The following is a 17,391-nucleotide window of genomic DNA, read 5'->3' as shown; positions in this document are numbered from 1 at the left end:
TTTTGGCCGTGTTGCGCAGCGTGTGGGATCTTCGTTCCCAGACGTAGGGATCAAACCCACATCCCCTGCAGGTGAACCACAGAGTCTTAATCACTGGACTGCCAGGGAAATCCTTAGACTCATTCTTGATTCTTCCTTCTCTCTCGCTTTCTTTTTTTAAACCTTGTATATCCTACCAATTATTGCCAGATCTTAATGGTTTCACACCTACGTATTTCTGTACATCTGACACTTGAACAACAGGTTTGAACTGCATGGTTTGGCTTATGTGCGGATAATTTTCAATCAAAAATACTACAGCACTACATGGTCCACTGGTTGAATCTGAGCATGCAGAATAATCACTGACGCAGAGGTCCGACTGTAAATTATATGTGGATTAACACTCATGTTCAAGGTCAGCTGTATTCGTTTTTTTTTTTTTAATCCTGTGTATTAGTTTCCTATGGCTGCTGTAGCAAATAACCATCAACATAATGGCTTAAAAAACCCCGCAAATTTATTCTCTTACAATTCTGGGGGCCGGACGTCTGAAATGAGTCTTACAGGTCTGAAATCAAGGTGTCAGTAGGGCTGGCTCCCTCTGGAGACTCTAGGGCAGAATCCATTTCCTCATGTTTTCTCGTTTCTGGGAGCCGCCTGCATTTCTCGGCTGATGGCTGCTTCTTCCAAGCACATAAGCTTTTCTCTCCCTGCATCCGTTGTCACTCATCCAAGGTTTTCTTCCTCTTCTGCAGCTGAATCTCTCTCTCCTTCCCTCTTATAAGGATCCTGTGGTTACATTAAGGGCTCACCCAGATAATCCAGATAATCTTCCTCTCTCAAGATCCCTAATCACATCTGCAAAGTCCTTTTTGCCATGTCAGGCATTATTCACAGGTTCAACATTCAGGATGGTGCCATGGACATCTTGGGGGGCTAAGCCCACCACATCCTCCTTGCCTGGCTCACCTGTCCTCACCTCTTACCTCCTCACTGCTCTTCCTGTCTTTAGTTTAATCCATCCTCCCGGTGGGACGCAACCTGTGACGTAGGGCAGTGGTTCCCCAAAGCAGATCCATTAACTGAACCCCGAGAATGTTGTTAACAGTACAGGTACCTGGATTCTACCCCTAGAGATTCTGAATCAGAAAGTCTAGTGGATCTGTATTTTATAAAACCACCAGCATACTGATTAAATAAGTAAATGAACAAACAATGCTTGATACCTTGATGACAGCTCCAAAATTTCAACATAGGGGAAACTCAGGAGTTTGTTTTGGGGAGTGACCCCCGCCCCGGGGGACTTACCTGAGACTGTGTTTGCATAGCAAGCATGCTGTGTTTTTTTTTTTTTAAAACATCTTTATTGGGGTATAATTGCTTTACAATGGTGTGTTAGTTTCTGCTTTATAACAAAGTGAATCAGTTATACATATACATATGTTCCCATATGTCTTCCCTCTTGCGTCTCCCTCCCTCCCACTCTCCCTAAAGCATGCTGTGTTTACACTGATTGCATGTTACAGATCAATGAAAATAGCAAAGTTTTCTAAAGATGGCTTTCCGCAGATACTACATTTGTTTTTTTTTTGTTTGTTTTTTTGCGGTACGCGGGCCTCTCACTGTTGTGGCCTGTTCCATTGCGGAGCACAGGCTCCAGACGCGCAGGCTCAGCGACCATGGCTCACGGGACCAGCCGCTCCGCGGCATGTGGGATCTTCCTGGACCGGGGCACGAACCCGTGTCCCCTGCATCGGCAGGCGGACTCTCAACCACTGCGCCACCAGGGAAGCCCTACATTTGTTGTTAAAAAATTGTTTTTACTTCAAAGTAACTTTATGGGGTGGATGGAGGTGATAGGGCGGGAGAGTTATACTTAAACCTTCCTTTCCCATGCCATACCTTACCACCCTGCTGTTTCTCCAGGTCACTGATGCCCAGGGAGTTTGGGAACCTCTGATTCTGATCACAAACTTCTTGAGGACAAGGATTATATCAGTACCTTTTTCTGTGTTTAGTCCCTACCTCTTAGGATTCTGGCACTCAGTCAGCTTTCAATTACTGTATGCTAAATGCACGATTCAACAAATTAATGGAATTTACTAGTACATAATGTGAGTACAAAAGCATTTGTTGAGTTTTTACTAAAAGCCAGCCTACTTTGTTTTTTAAAAAAATATTTATTTATTTATTTGGTTGCACCGGGTCTTAGTTGCGGCTCGTGGGCTCCTTAGTTGCAGCATGTATGTGAGATCTAGTTCCCTGGCCAGGGGTCGAACCCAGGCCCCCTGCATTGGGAGTGCAGAGTGCACTGCACCACCAGGGAAGTCCCAAGACAGCCTACCTTGATGAGAAGCTGAGGTGAGGGATAAAAGGATCTGCTGGGAGAAGCACAAATACCCAGGTTGTTCAGAGGTCACGGTGAGCGTTTGCTGTTGAAGAGTGTTACTAATGCTGGTTGGTGGTGATGCATGTCCAGAGTGGACCCAAACACTCCTGGGAAGTGAAACGCCAAGCAGATGTATGTTATTTGTATCTGTCCGAATATGGGGTATACAGATAATAGCTAACACATAGTATTTGCTATGGGCCAGGCACTGTTCTAAGCACTGTATATGTATCAGCATGTATGTGTATCATCTCATTTAATTTTCGTAAGAACCTTAATAACTCACAAAAAAACATTTAAGAATGATGAAAGAGAGTGGTTAAATACCTTGGCCATGGTCACACAGCTGGGAAGTAGGTTCAAATCCAAGCACCCTGGATGCAGAGGTTTTACCCACCATGCTGCACTGCCCAGAGACCTGAGCTGTGTCACAGGGTATGGTACAAGAGAGATGGAAGAACAAGCCCTTAGTGCAAGGTCCAGTTATGTAGAAAGGACACAAACATAGACAACATTTTGAGACTATGACAAATAATTTAATACAAAGGTACCTATCTCCTGAAGTCTTAAGGAGGGCAAGTGACTTGTCCAAGATCATGCCAACAAATGGCACAGCTGAGACTAGAATCCACATGTGTCTGAGACCAAATCCAAGTACTTGCAAGTGGGGTGAAACTTTCTAAAGTAGGGGCCAAGGGAAGGTATAGCAAGGGCATTTTATTTAATCTCAGGCTAAGAAAAGCCTGGCATTATTGTTATTTTAAAATTTTTGGTGTACAATTCAATGATTTTCATTAAATTGATTGAGTTATATAACTATCATCGAAATCCAGTTTTTAGAACTTTCTCATCACCCCTATAAGCTCCCCCGTTCCCATGTACAGTTAATATCTGTTCTGTCTCCAGCCACAGGTAACCACTCATCTACTTTCTGTCTCTATAGATTTGCTTTCTCTAGACATTTCATACAAGTGCAATCACACAATATGTTATCTTTTGTACTGACTTCTTTCATTTAGCATAACATTTTTTTCTTAACATTTATGTATTTGGTTGTATCAGGTCTTAGTTGCGGCAGGCGGGCTCCTTAGTTGTGGCTCCAGAGCTCCTTAGTTGCAGCAGTCAGGTTGTGGCATGCGAACTCTTAGTTGCAGCATGCATGTGAGATCTAGGTCCCTGACCAGGGATCAAACCCGGGACACCTGCATTGGGAGCGTGGAGTCTTATCCACTGTACCACCAGGGAAGTCCCAAGCATAACGTTTTTTAGGTTCATCCATGTTGTATCATCTATCAGTACTTCTTTCCTTTTTGCAGCTGAATAATATTTCAGTCTATGGCTATATCACATTTTGTTTATCCATTTGCCAGTTGACAAATCTTTGGATGTTTTCCACTTTGGGGCTCTTAAGAATAATGTTGCTGTGAACATTCACGCACAAGGTTTTGTGTGGATGTTATGTTTTCATTTCTCTTGGGCACATGCCTAGAAATAGAACTGCTCAGTTCTTGTGGTAATTTTGTTTACTTTTGCATATGTCTTTTTGTTTTTGTTTTTGTTTTTTTGCAGTACGCGGGCCTCTCACTGTTGTGGCCTCTCCCGTTGCGGAGCACAGGCTCCGGACGCGCAGGCTCAGCGGCCATGGCTCACGGGCCCAGCCGCTCCGCGGCATGTGGGATCCTCCCGGACCGGGGCACGAACCCGTGTCCCTTCCATCGGCAGGCGGACTCTCAACCACTGCGCCACCAGGGAAGCCCTTGCATATGTTTAATTTTTAAGAAACTAAAGCCTGACATTTAAGCAAAGATATGAAGGCTGAAAGAAGAAAGAACCAAGGGAGAGGGAAGGGACAATGTTCTAGGCAGTTCTGGGAAAACTATGTTTTGGGAAAAGTACCAGTTTCTTTATTCCTGATGTGGTGCCTATAAAGTAATAATGATTGTATTTCGCATCTTAAACCCAAGGCAAAATAGTGTTATCAAAGGAAAACTGTCAATTTCTTGAAGGTGATTATGTGCCTGAATCACAGCAAGGTTGCTTTTTCCCAGTTTGGTTTGAACAATTCTATGAGAAATCATTAAAAAACAAAACCAAAAGACAACAACAAACACCCAAACAAAGCAAGCAAACAAAAAACCAAAACCCTGGGCCTGATAATCTGGTATGAGAAGGGCACAAGCCAAAAGGTAGAATCTATACTACTTATAGTCTGTCTTTTTCTACATTTCAGTGAGTTAATCTCCTCACATGCATGGCAATAATATTTGCAGAGTCTAAAGGCCACAGCTCTGTTTGCACTGCTTCCCAGATGATAAATGGTGTTCGGCAAAACGCAGGAAAATAATCATACCTGAGCCACCTTTCTCCAATACGCTTTCTTCCTTTTTGTCAGATTTCGTGACAGTTGTTGTGTGTGTGTGTGTGTGTGTGTGTGTTTTCCCTGTTCGTGTGCTTTTCAGTGCAAGACAGAGCACATATTCAGGGCCCCAACAGTTGTGCACACAATACATTGGTTAATCTAAGGTGACCTGCAGGTTTCAACTTTGTTTGCAAAGGCAGCTACAATACAGCCATGGAGGCAATTACAGCATTACAAACAATGGACATAAAGTTGGAGAGCTGATTTCTAAAAGGCCCAAAGAGAGGTTTTACTTCTTAGCTTATGACCAGAAGTTCATGGCACATTAAGTTTTCCATTTGCAAGCTAAGAGAATCCCTTCCCACAGCTTCTAACTTCTCAAAATGATTGGAGAGAGAAAATGTCAGGGTTTCTCTTGGTGAAAAAATGTACTCTCTAAGTGTAGTGACAGAATGCCAGCTTTGTCTCTGTACTTTAAGACTGAATAGGAGGCAGGGATTGGTGGTCTATCTGCACAGAGGTCAGTAATGGCCATTTATTTTTTCATCATCTACTTAAAATTCATGTTCCTGACTTGTAGATATGGCACCTTGATTTTCCTTTGTGAAATTCTTGTGTTCCTGTAGTTTGGTTGTTCTGACATATGCCCCGGGGTAGGCAGACGAGACCATTTGGAACAATGCGTATCCCTGGTCATGGTGATGGATTCACGAATGGGCATGTGACCCAAGCTGGGATAATGAGAAGTCTAGAGTTTTCGCTTAAACAGTCAGAAGAAAGGTGCCCTCTTTCCTTTGGGTCATTAGGCTGGTAGAATTGAAGTCTAGAAGTGCTGATGAACATCTTCTTCTGGCTTCAAGGAGGAATCCTACCTATAATAGGTGAGAACAAAGCCAATAGAGAGGAAAGTAGAACCCAGAGACGGGGGAAGACGGGTTACCATGGCATGATCGCAGCATCCAGTGCCAGCTGTGTTAAAATCTATGCAGCCCCTGGACTAGTCCACTATTTGAACGAAGGATTTCTTTTGTGTGTGTTTAGGTGGAGGAAGGGTTTTGTTACCTGCAACAACAACAACAACAACAAATTCTGACTGATTTAGGGGTCACCCAAAGCTGTATTTAGTACTAACAGAAAATGGGCTTTCTCCATACCTTAAACCCCACCTCTGAAGCAACCTCAGAATTTGAAAATAGTCTCAGCGGGTGAATCTGGGTTCAGCATATTTTGTTTTATCTACACACAAGTGCTGTATGTAAAAATTTCAGCAAGCTAAACCTGGAAGACTCCCAGTAGGTTTGTGACCTAAAAAGGTGAAGTTACTGTTCCAGGACAGTACAGTTGTGGTACAATTGAAGTGTCCTGGTGTCAGTCTTCCACTGTCTTTCACTATTTTCAATGAGATGAATTTGAAAATGTAAGATGCTACACATACGTGGATTGTAGTATCAACTTACAGGAAGTGGTCAGCTTTTTAAAATAAATGAGATAGAATAGATAATATCAAGAATACATCACATAGGGACTTCCCTGGTGGTGCACTGGTTAAGAATCCACCTGCCAATGCGGGGGACATGGGTTTGATCCCTGGTCCAGGAAAATCCCACATGCTGCAGTGCAACAAAGCCCTCAAGCCACAACTACTGAGCCCACGTGCCACAACTACTGAAGCCCACACACTCTAGGAACTGCGTGCCGCAACTACTGAGCCCGAGTGCTGCAACTGCTGAAGCCTGTGCACCTACAGCCCATGCTCCACAGCAAGAGAAACCACTGCAATGAGAAGCCCGCGCACCGCAATGAGGAGTAGCCCTCTCTCACCACAACTAGAGAAAGCCGGCGCACAGCAACGAAGACCCAACGCAGCCAAAAAAAAAAAAAAAAAAATCACATATAAGAAGAGCAAGTATTATTTTATTTAGTTTCACTTCAGTTGTATATAAAAAAATGTATATATCCATGTATACATAGAAATCAATATAGTGAATCACTGGATCTGACGTGAGCTATGTGCTTCTTACTGTGATTCTTGGTCAAAGTTTGAAAGCCTCTTGAGTGCATGCTTGGATTTCTTTTATGAGCACGTTTACATTGAAGGGGGGAGGGGGGAGTATGTTTTTCATAACAGGAAAGGGTCCCTGGCCTCCCAAGCCAGCCTATTCTGGAGGGCACGGATTCTAACGAAGGTTCCAAGCCTGAGTTATGAACACAACAATTTCCCTGTTTGTCTTCCCCATCACTGAGCTACCAGTGAGCAGAGCATTCTTTCGGAACGCTTTTGGAATTCTTTGGGGGATGAAAGTGCTGTATAAAATCAAGCCTGGTCTGTTTATGGATGTAATTCCCTGCGCCTGGAGATCAGGACCGAGCGCTGCGGTCTGAATTACACTGCATCTGATTCTTATTAACTGCCATGATTTCCCCCCTGGATCCGGCTCCTTGGTCCTCTCTGAATTACTGTGCACATGGCTGGCTTCCGCAGATTGCTCAGCCCCGGTCATCTGCCATCCAGTCTGCCGCTCCGTTAGAACCCACACTGCAATTTGAGTGGACCCATATCAGGAGTGCTTTCGACATGAAAATTCTGTCTAATGATTAAAGAAACTTCCTGAGCTCAACGCTGCTGACTTTACAGAGTTTATTACCAAACACCATGGGGAAGAGGTAGATTCGATTTCTTCGGCCTGGAGAAAGAAAACTGGACATGTTTATTACCAAAACTCGGACCGCAAGCAAGGCCTATCTCAATCCCTTGTTAGTATTAAAAGAGTGTTGCATACTTTTTCTTAACCTAATAGTTACTTACATAGTGCCTACTATTTACTAGGCACGTTCTTAAAGCTAAACAACTATTCAGTCATGCAATCTTCATAGCAACTCTCAATTGGCGTGGACTGAGTGATGCTAAGTAAGGAACAACTCATATTTCAGTGTTTAAAACTACAGGTGTTGGGGCTTCCCTGGTGGCGCAGTGGTTGAGAGTCCGCCTGCCGATGCAGGGGACACGGGTTCGTGCCCCAATCCGGGAGGATCCCGCATGCCGCAGAGCGGCTGGGCCAGTGAGCCATGGCCGCTGAGCCTGCGCGTCCGGAGCCTGTGCTCCGCAACGGGAGAGGCCACAACAGTGAGACAAAAAAAAACAAAAAACTACAGGTGTTTACAAGACTACAATGAGGTATTACCTCACACCGGTCAAAATGACCATCATTAAAAGGTCTATAAATAACAAAATCTGGGGAGGGTGTGGAGAAAAGGGAACCCTCCTGCACTGTTGGTGGGAATGTAAATTGGTGCAACCACTATGGAGAACAGTATGGAGGTTCCTCAAAAAACTAAAAATAGAGTTGCCAGTTGATCCAGCAATCCCACTCCTGGGCATATATCCGGACAAAATGGTAATTCAAAAAGACACATGCACCCCTATGTTCATAGCAGCACTATCCACAATAGCCAAGACATGGAAACAATCAAAATGTCCATCACAGATGAATAGATAAAGAAGATGTGAGATATATATATATATATATATATATATATATATATATATATGATGGAGTACTACTCAGCCATAAAAAAGAATGAAATAATGCCATTTACAGCAACATGGATGGACCTAGAGATTATCATGCCAAGTGAAGTAAGTCAGAAAGAGAAAGACAAATACCATATGATATCACTTACATGCGGAATCTAAAACGTGACACAAATAAACTTATCTATGAAACAAAACAGACTCAGACATAGAGAACAGACTTGTGGTTGCCAAGGGGGAGGGATAGATTGAGAATTTGGGATTAGCAGATTCAAAGTAGTATATATAGAATGGATAAACAAGGTCGTACTGTGTAGCACAGGGAACTATATTGAATATCCTGTGATAAAACATAATAGAAAAGAATATGAAAAACAATGTACATATGTGTATAACTGAGTCACTTTGCTGTACAGCAGGACTTAACACAACACTGTAAATCAACTATACTTCAATAAAATAAATTTAAAAAAAACTACAGGTGTTTTAGTTCTCACTCACACTTAAGTCTTCCTTGGGTTGGTGTTTGTATAGGTGGGGGGCTCCTCTCCACGTCATCCACTCTGTACCTTGACTGCACCTGGCAAATTGCAAGCCACTGTGACAAGGGAACAGAGGGTGGCAAATTGTGCAGGAGTACTTACAGACTCCTACCTGGAAGTGACACCTTCCTTCTGCTCACTTCTCATTGGCTGAAGCAAGTAATAGGCCTCACCTAACTTGAGGAGGACAAGACAGTGCTTTCCTACCATGTTTCTGGAAGGAAGAGAAGCAGACATTTATTGAACAAGAAAAATGACTACTGCAACCGTTCTATGAAGAATGTGCTTTTACTATGCCCATTTTACCGATGAGAAAACCGAAACACAGAGAGTTTGTGGAACTTGCCCCAGGTCACAAAAGCAGTAAATAGAGTAGGGTGGCCAGGTTTAGCAAATGAAAATATAGGATGCTCAGTTAAATTTGAATTTCAGACAACAAATAATTTTTTAGTATAAATTTGAATATCTCATAAGCAGATTTGGGGCTCAAATGTACTTGCTGTTTATCTGAAAATTAAATTTAACTGGGTGCCCTGTATTTTATCTGGCAGCCCTAAAATGGAATGGCCAGGATTTGAACCCAAGAATTCTGGCTCCAGAGATGAAGAGTCTGTTTCGTACTGTTCTCTGGCTTCTGTGACTTTGTTCCTCTTCCAATGTTAAATTAGTATTTGGTCCTTAATTATATGAATAACGCCCTAAGCAAATTTGAAGATTTCTCTATCAAAGAAAAAAAAAAGCATTCTAGAAATGTTTGCTCGCTGCTAGCTTCATGTAGTGTCCTAGGAGGTGGGAGTGGGGCTGCGGAAGGGACAGGAGATGGGGGAGGTAAGAGTACAAGCGGGAGTGAGAATCTGTCTACTTTCAGACCCATCTCAGATCTGCCCCCTAACGTGCTTAGCTAATGGGAGGGGAAATGGGGGGCAGATAATCAAAATGACAATCAATCCCCCTTGTTTTCCTCTGTGACTTTGAAATGTGACATATTTGCCCTTTAAATTATGAAACACTTAGGCTGATAATAAAATTAGTTTTCATTCTTGGTTCACAATAATTGAGGATATAGGCTTGAGGGATTGGATTTACCCCAGTGGCCGAGAGTGGGCATATGATTTATTTATGTGGGTATGTGTAAGTTTGGGGGTGGGTGGGTTATGAAGCCAGCCTAAGACTCCAAATGTTTCAGATACTTTCCCACCCAGTAGATAGTTGGTATGCAAATAATTATTTAATAATTAAGTTATTAAATAATACCTGATGCATGATTAGCATTTGATAAATACTTTGCCTGAAGCAGAGCCTAGCAATAATGGAAATTAAATATTTCTTGAATCAATGAATGATTGATACTCATAAAGTTGATGCCTTTATTTGCCCTATTTTATTTTATTTTTTATTTTTTTATAAATTTATTTTTTTATTTATTTGTTTTTGGCTGCATTGGGTCTTCGTTGCAGTGCGTGGGCTTCTCATTCCGGTGGCTTCTCTTGTTGTGGAGCACGGGCTCTAGGCATGGGGGGCTTCAGTAGTTGCAGCACGCGGGCTCAGCAGTTGTGGTATGCAGGCCCTAGAGGGTGCGGGCTTCACTAGTTGTGGCTCGCGGGCTCTAGAGCGCAGGCTCAGTAGTTGTGGCGCACGGGCTGAGTTGCTCCGTGGCATGTGGGATCTTCGCGGACCAGGGATTGAACCCGTGTCCCCTGTATTGGCAGGTGGATTCTTTTTTTTTTTTTTTTTTTTTTTTTTATAAATTTATTTATCTATTTTTGGCTGCGTTGGGTCTTCGTTGCTGCGTTTGGGCCTTCTCTAATTGCGGCGGGCGGGCTTATTGTGGTGGCTTCTCTTTGTGGTGGAGCACAGGCTCTAGGTGGACAGTCTTCGGTAGTTGTGGCTCACAGGCTCTAGAGCGCAGGCTTAGTAGTTGTGGCGCACGGGCTTAGTTGCTCCGCAGCATGTGGGATCTTCCCGGACCAGGGCTTGAACCTGTGTCTCCTGCATTGACAGGCGGATTCTTAACCACTGCGCCACCAGGGAAGTCCCGGCAGGTGGATTCTTAACCACTGTGCCACCAGGGAAGTCCCTGCCCTATTTTACAAATGAGGAATTAGAAGTTTAGAGGGGCTAAGTGACCACTCATTAAAGTCAGACCAATCTCTGAAGAGCTTTTGGTCTAGGCAAGAGCTTTGATTTGCTGAAAGGCTGGTGTTATTACTATTCCTTTTGATTTGACTTGGCCTTCTAAGGCCTTGCAGCAAAAGCAGCTGAACCTGGTGACTCATCACTCTTATTAGGAATAACAACAAACAATTAGGAAGAGCTGATTGGTATGCCTGAGCCCTTGGATAAAACGATAACCCAGTACAGAAGATTAGCATTTCCTTGCTGCTAAGTGGCCTGAGTTTCAAGTCTTAATCCTCTGCAAAGGGAGACAAAAATCTTTCCCTAGGCTAGGTTTTAAAGCAAAGTATTTGTTGTGGTTTGATGATCCCATCAACTGAACTACCTTTCTTTAAATCAAGTTCTGCAAAGACACAACCTGAGTGGTTTTGTTCTAGAAATAGATGCTGTATGCAAAAGCACCGTGGTGCTTTATTTTAATCTTGCTGGCTTGCTTGTTGTTCAAAGAAACTACCTTCTCAGTGAGGCCTGTACAGACTACTTTCAGATCTAAGCAATGGAGATTCAGTATCCTCTTATTTCGTGCCTTGGTGCAGAGACCAAGGAAAAGGAAAGTAAATGCAAGTCTGAAGTTGTTTCTGATCAGAAAACTACTCAACACAGATGTGTTCCTTGGGCTGTTTAATACATTTTGGCTTGGCACTAGGGGTACATCAATAAGCTGGATATACACATCTCAAAGACTTTAATAGTGTAACAGAAAATAACACTTGGCATTAATTAATTTCTACGGGGAATACTATTATTTAGTCATTATTATATCCCAGGCTCTGTCCTGTGTTCTTTATCATGATCATTTTTTGCATCCTTCAAAACAGGCTTATGGAATATTCTAACACTGTTGGTGTGTATACAGTTTGGTAAAGCCACTTTGGAAAACTGGCACTATCTCCCAAGCTGAACGTATGCATACGCTATGACCCAGCAATTCCACTCCTCAGTGTATATATACCCAACATAGATGTGTACAGGTGCTCACCAAGAAACATCTTCTAGAATGTTCATAGGAGCACTGTTAGTATTAGCCCCAAAGAGGAACTACCCAAATGCCCATCAACTTTTAAATGGGTATATGAACCGTGGTATATTCACACTTGCAGCAATGCAAATGAGCCATCTGCAATTACATACAGAAGAATTAGTGTATTTCACAAACATAATGTTGAATAAAGGAAGCCAGCACAACAGGCATCCTGTATGATTCCATTTTTACAAAGTTGAAAAATAGGTAAAACGCCTGTGTTAGACGTCAGAGTAGTTACACTTAGATGACGGTGTGGTAGATCTCCAAGGCGGCCATGTGATCCCTGCCAGTAGCCTTACTCCCTTGTATAATCTCTGCCACTTGAATACAGTGGAACTTGTGATTTGATGGGATATTACTCCTGTAATTAAGATCCCTGATCACCTAGGAGATTGGCCTAGGTAGGCTTGAACTGATCAGGTGAACTCTTAAAAGAACATTTAGAGGTCAGAGATAGAAGTCAGAGAGACGAGCTATTGCTGGCCTGGAAGAAAGCAGCAGTGTGAACTGGATGAAAGCCATGTAGCAAGAACGGTGGGCAGCCTGTAGGAGCTGAGATTGGCATCCGGCCAACAACTAACAAGAAAGAGGGGACGTCAGTTATTCAGCCATAAAGAAATGAGTTCCACCAACAAAATGAATGAGCTGAAGCCACAGAGGAGACCCAAGCCTTGGCTGACACCTTGATTCTCACCTGTGACCTGAGCAGAGGATCTAGCTGGATCACGCCCCAACTCCCAGCCTATGGAAACTGAGATAATCCATGTGTGTTGCTTTAAACCACTAAAATAGCAGTAGAAAATTAATATAAATCGTAGGGACTGGAAGGGAGCTACTGGGGCACTGAGAGCATTCTGTTTCTTGATCCAAGTGATGGTTACACCAGTGTGTGTGTGTGTGTGTGTGTGTGTGTGTGTGTGTGTGTGAGTGTGCGTGTGTGTATACATTTTTTTTTTGGCCATGCCGCGCAGCTTGCAGGATCTTAGTTCCCCAGCCAGGGATTGAACCCTGGCCACGGCAGTGAAAGTGCCAAGTCCTAACCACGGGGTCACCAAGGTATTCACTACACAAGTATATTTTTAATTTGTGACAATTTATTGTGCTTTACACTTAGGATGTGTGTACTTTTCTATCTATATTTTGTATATTGGTACAGAATATCAATACAATATTATGAAAGGTTCATCAAATTATGACACAGTCGTGGCTTCCCTGGTGGTGCAGTAGTTAAGAATCCGCCTCCCAATGCAGGGGACACGGGTTCAATCCCTGGTCCGGGAAGATCCCACATGCCGCGGAGCAACTCAGCCCGTGCGCCACAACTACTGAGCCTGCACTCTAAAGCCTGCGAGCCACAACTACTGAGCCCACGCACCACAACTACTGAAGCCTGAGCGCCCTAGAGCCCGTGCTCCGCAACAAGAGAAGCCACTTCAATGAGAAGCACGAGCACCGCAACAAAGAGGAGCCCCCGCTCGCCGCAACTAGAGAAAGCCCGCGCACAGCAACAGAGATCCAACACAGCCAAACGTAAATTAATTTTAAAAAAAATTATGACACAGTCTTATGAAGTAAGTTGTATGTTATGATCTCTACTTTACAGTTGAGGAAATGGAAGCCCAGAGACGCACAAACCCAGGCCCATCTGGTTACACTGCAGCCCCGTCCCTCTCGTTCATGGTCAGGCAATAAAAATAGCCCCTTGGGGTTGGTTCTACTACAAAAAAAAAGGCAGCAGGGAAGAGTTACTCTTCAGAAGGAATCAGACCTTTGCGATATGTCATTTCAATTATTCAGAGAAGCTTGATGATAATTCCAGGCAGTCTCCCGTGGTGCAGTGAGTGATCTCTGCTAAGTGCGGCCTTTTATTGCTGTCTCCCTGCGCCTCCTTCCTCTAGGGGCCAGCAAAAATTGTAGCTACTGAAGATTCTGACTTCTGACCTCTCCTGTCAACAATGGAGAATGAAAGTAGAGTTGAGGATGAGAGGTAGGGCCTCACCCAAGCATCCCTTACAGCTGCAGTTTCTTTAAACGAACAACCCAACACCAGCTGTCTTTTAAAGATTACCGATATACAACTATACTCCAATAAAAAATATATAAATCAACACCTTTTCTATTGAAAGAATGAAAGGTAGATTACCGTTATAATACACGATCATTTTAACAGAATCAAACAACCTTAGAAATTAAAAACCTATAAGTTTAAAGACTCTCCTAAAAATAAACACTGTTAACTCTTGGGCAGGTCTTTGTTTTGTTTTTTGTTTTGTTTTGTTTTTTAATGATCTGTTTGAATTTAAAAAGCGAGTGGAAGGTTACCAAAAACCAGAATTCGTTACCCTATTGTTATGCAGAATGATGGCACATGCCTACCTAAAACCACACTGTCCAATACAGCCACCCCTAGCCACACGGAGATGTGCTATGTAAAATACAGAGGATTTCGGAGGCTTAGGGAAAAAAAAGAATGTAAATATATCAATGGCATTACATTGATTATGTGCTAAAATGACAGTCTTTTGGATATATTGGGTTAAGTAAAATATTTTATTACTAGAATAAAATTTTATCTGTGGCTTATATATCCATTGGGTAGGCTAATCTAACGTATTGCAAAAGATAACTGCAAAGGAAAAAAACTGGAGATTTCGTTCCATGGCATCATTATTTGTTTCTTAATCATCTTTTTTTCTGATTGCAAATGTATGATAGTACAGTTAAAAAAAAAAAAGTCAGAAGTACAGAAAAGAATAAATTAGAAAGCAAAAGCTCTCCCGTAATCTGAATCATTTTTGTTAACATGATGACTTGTACCCTTACAAACTATGTTTACACATACATAATGTGTATAGTCTGTTCTATAAACATTGTTTCACTAAATCTATCATAGACGTCTTTCCATAGTAACATATAGGTAGATATTTCACTGTGTGAGTATACCACGAGATTAAGGTTCTATATGATCCATTTTTCATGGGGAGAAAAAAATTAAAATGTCACCTACTGGAATTCTAACAGTACTTTTTTTTTTTTTTTTTAATTAATTAATTTATTTATGGCTGTGTTGGGTCTTTGTTTCTGTGCGAGGGCTTTCTCTAGTTGTGGCAAGCGGGGGCCACTCTTCATCGCGGTGCGCGGACCTCTCACTATCGCAGCCTCTCTTGTTGCGGAGCACAGGCTCCAGACGCGCAGGCTCAGTAATTGTGGCTCACGGGCCCAGTTGCTCCGCGGCATGTGGGATCTTCCCAGACCAGGGCTCGAACCCGCATCCCCTGCATTGGCAGGCAGATTCCCAACCACTGCGCCACCAGGGAAGCCCTAACAGTACTTTTATCATTAATTCATAGCAATTTTAGGGTTTTAAGTCTTCAAGGAGTGCCTGGAAATTAGTAGGCGCTCAATTGCTGTAATTAACGGAATTAGAAGAAATATTCAATGCCATCTAGCCCACCTTTATGCTAGTAGAATTAGCACCATTTTATTAGACATATAAAACCACTCTGTATTCAGAAACATGCTTCAGTCTACAAATATACACCTCTAGGGATTTAAGGTCCAAAGATTATCATTCTGCACTGTACACTTGTCATGAATTAAAAAAAAAAAAGACAAATGTCACCTACTGGTGCACAATGGAAATTTTCATAGAAGGGCTTGACTAGTTTCTCCTGGAGTTTGGAGGGCCCAGAACCTGACTTACACGGAATAGCCTAAAGATGAGTAGCCGAGGGATAGTCCCTCCTGGCAAAGCATATAGAGTGGGCTGTGAACTGAGAGCATGGACACCCCATTGGCATGGGTAACCTTGTTTGATTCTCTGAAGATTCCCCCACTCTGAAGAGGAGAGTAGCTGAATGTGGCGTTATGGGCTATACCAACAGAGTAGGCTGGGAGGCGACACATAACTATTGGTGAAAGAGTACATTAACTAAGGAAATAGGGCACTGTCAGAAGTCCCTGGTTTTGGTGTTCAGTCAGACCATATTATCTGCTTCCGTAAGCTCCTCCCCCTCTCTCAGCCCCAACTCTCTGTGATCCAGAAGTAGCCCAAAGTGGGTAAAATTGGAGGCCGAACAAAGAGAGAAGCCTCAAATCATTCTGCCTTCCCATTGTGGGTTAGGTGTGACCTACTGGGGAGAAAAGTCTGAAGTGGATGAGAAACTGAAGTTTTGATATTAAAACTACATTGGACATCTAATACCTGAAAATAAGATTGTTAATACTCAAATATTCCCGAACAAGCCATGGAATCTGCCCTAGATATTGACCTGGGGTAGAGGAGAAAAGTACAGTAGAGAAGATCTGAAGATGGCAGTGGGGGAATTGAATTTGCTTCCTTCTTTCTCTTATCAAGTTCAATTCATTTAATTAGCCAGTTTCTCTGATAAACCTTCATTACTATGTAAACCGTATCTCAGTTTTTGCAACCTGAGATGACCTGATTGACCCAATAATCATATGTGACTTGTTATTTTGGGATCAAATGGAGATGCTCTACTAGAACCAGGTGGCTCTCTTTGACTAAACAGAGGACTGGTCCAGGGGTCAGCGACATCTGTGTCCCCTGGGAGCTGTCAGAACTGCAGAATTGCAGGCTCCATCCCAAACCTACATAAGAGGAATCTATATTCTAACAAGATCCCCAGGTGATTTATACACACATTACAATTTGAGAAGCATTGATCAGAGAACTCTCAGGATTGTGAGATGCTGAGTTAGAGGGAGCTTGGAATTATGAGACCTGGGCCCTAGCTGTGTTACTCAGGGCAAGTCATTTCTAGGACTCTCCTTCTGCTTTCTCAAGGTTTTTCATCAGATGAATTGTAAGGTCCCATCTGGCTCTGACCTTCTGTAATTCTAAGAGATTTCAGGGAATTTCCTGGCAGTCCAGTGGTTAAGACTCTGCACTTCCACTTCAGGGGGCACGGGTTGGATCCCTGGTTGGAACTAAGATCCTGCAAGGTGAGTGGCACGACAAAAAAAAAAAAAAACAACAAACAAAAAAAGAAATTTCAGTGAAACAGAAGAAAAAAGTAAGTTGAGACTTAATAAACTCTGTAATAAGTTGATTAAAGAGCCACTGCAGCTTTACCACGTACTTGTGTAACTGGGATCGAGGGTATTGTCCATGCATTCAAGCATATTGCACTGTCCTTTGTGTTAGCCAAATGAAAAGTAATTTCTGTTTAATAACAATTATCTCGTCTTCATTGAGAAGGAAGTGTATTTGATGGGAAAAGAAGATTATTGCTGAAACAAAATAGTATTTAGAGCAGCAGGCTGCCAGGAGCTTCTAAATCATTTGTATCGGAATGATCAGTAAATTCTTCATTTGGAAAAGTTGGCTAATTGGGATCAGTTTGGTGTGTAAGGATTTCTTTGGAA

The sequence above is a fragment of the Phocoena phocoena genome, chromosome 10 (genome assembly GCF_963924675.1).
Source record: "Phocoena phocoena chromosome 10, mPhoPho1.1, whole genome shotgun sequence".
Taxonomy (NCBI): domain Eukaryota; kingdom Metazoa; phylum Chordata; class Mammalia; order Artiodactyla; family Phocoenidae; genus Phocoena; species Phocoena phocoena.
The sequence above is the reverse complement of the archived record's forward strand: the minus strand, read 5'-3'. Positions refer to the sequence as shown.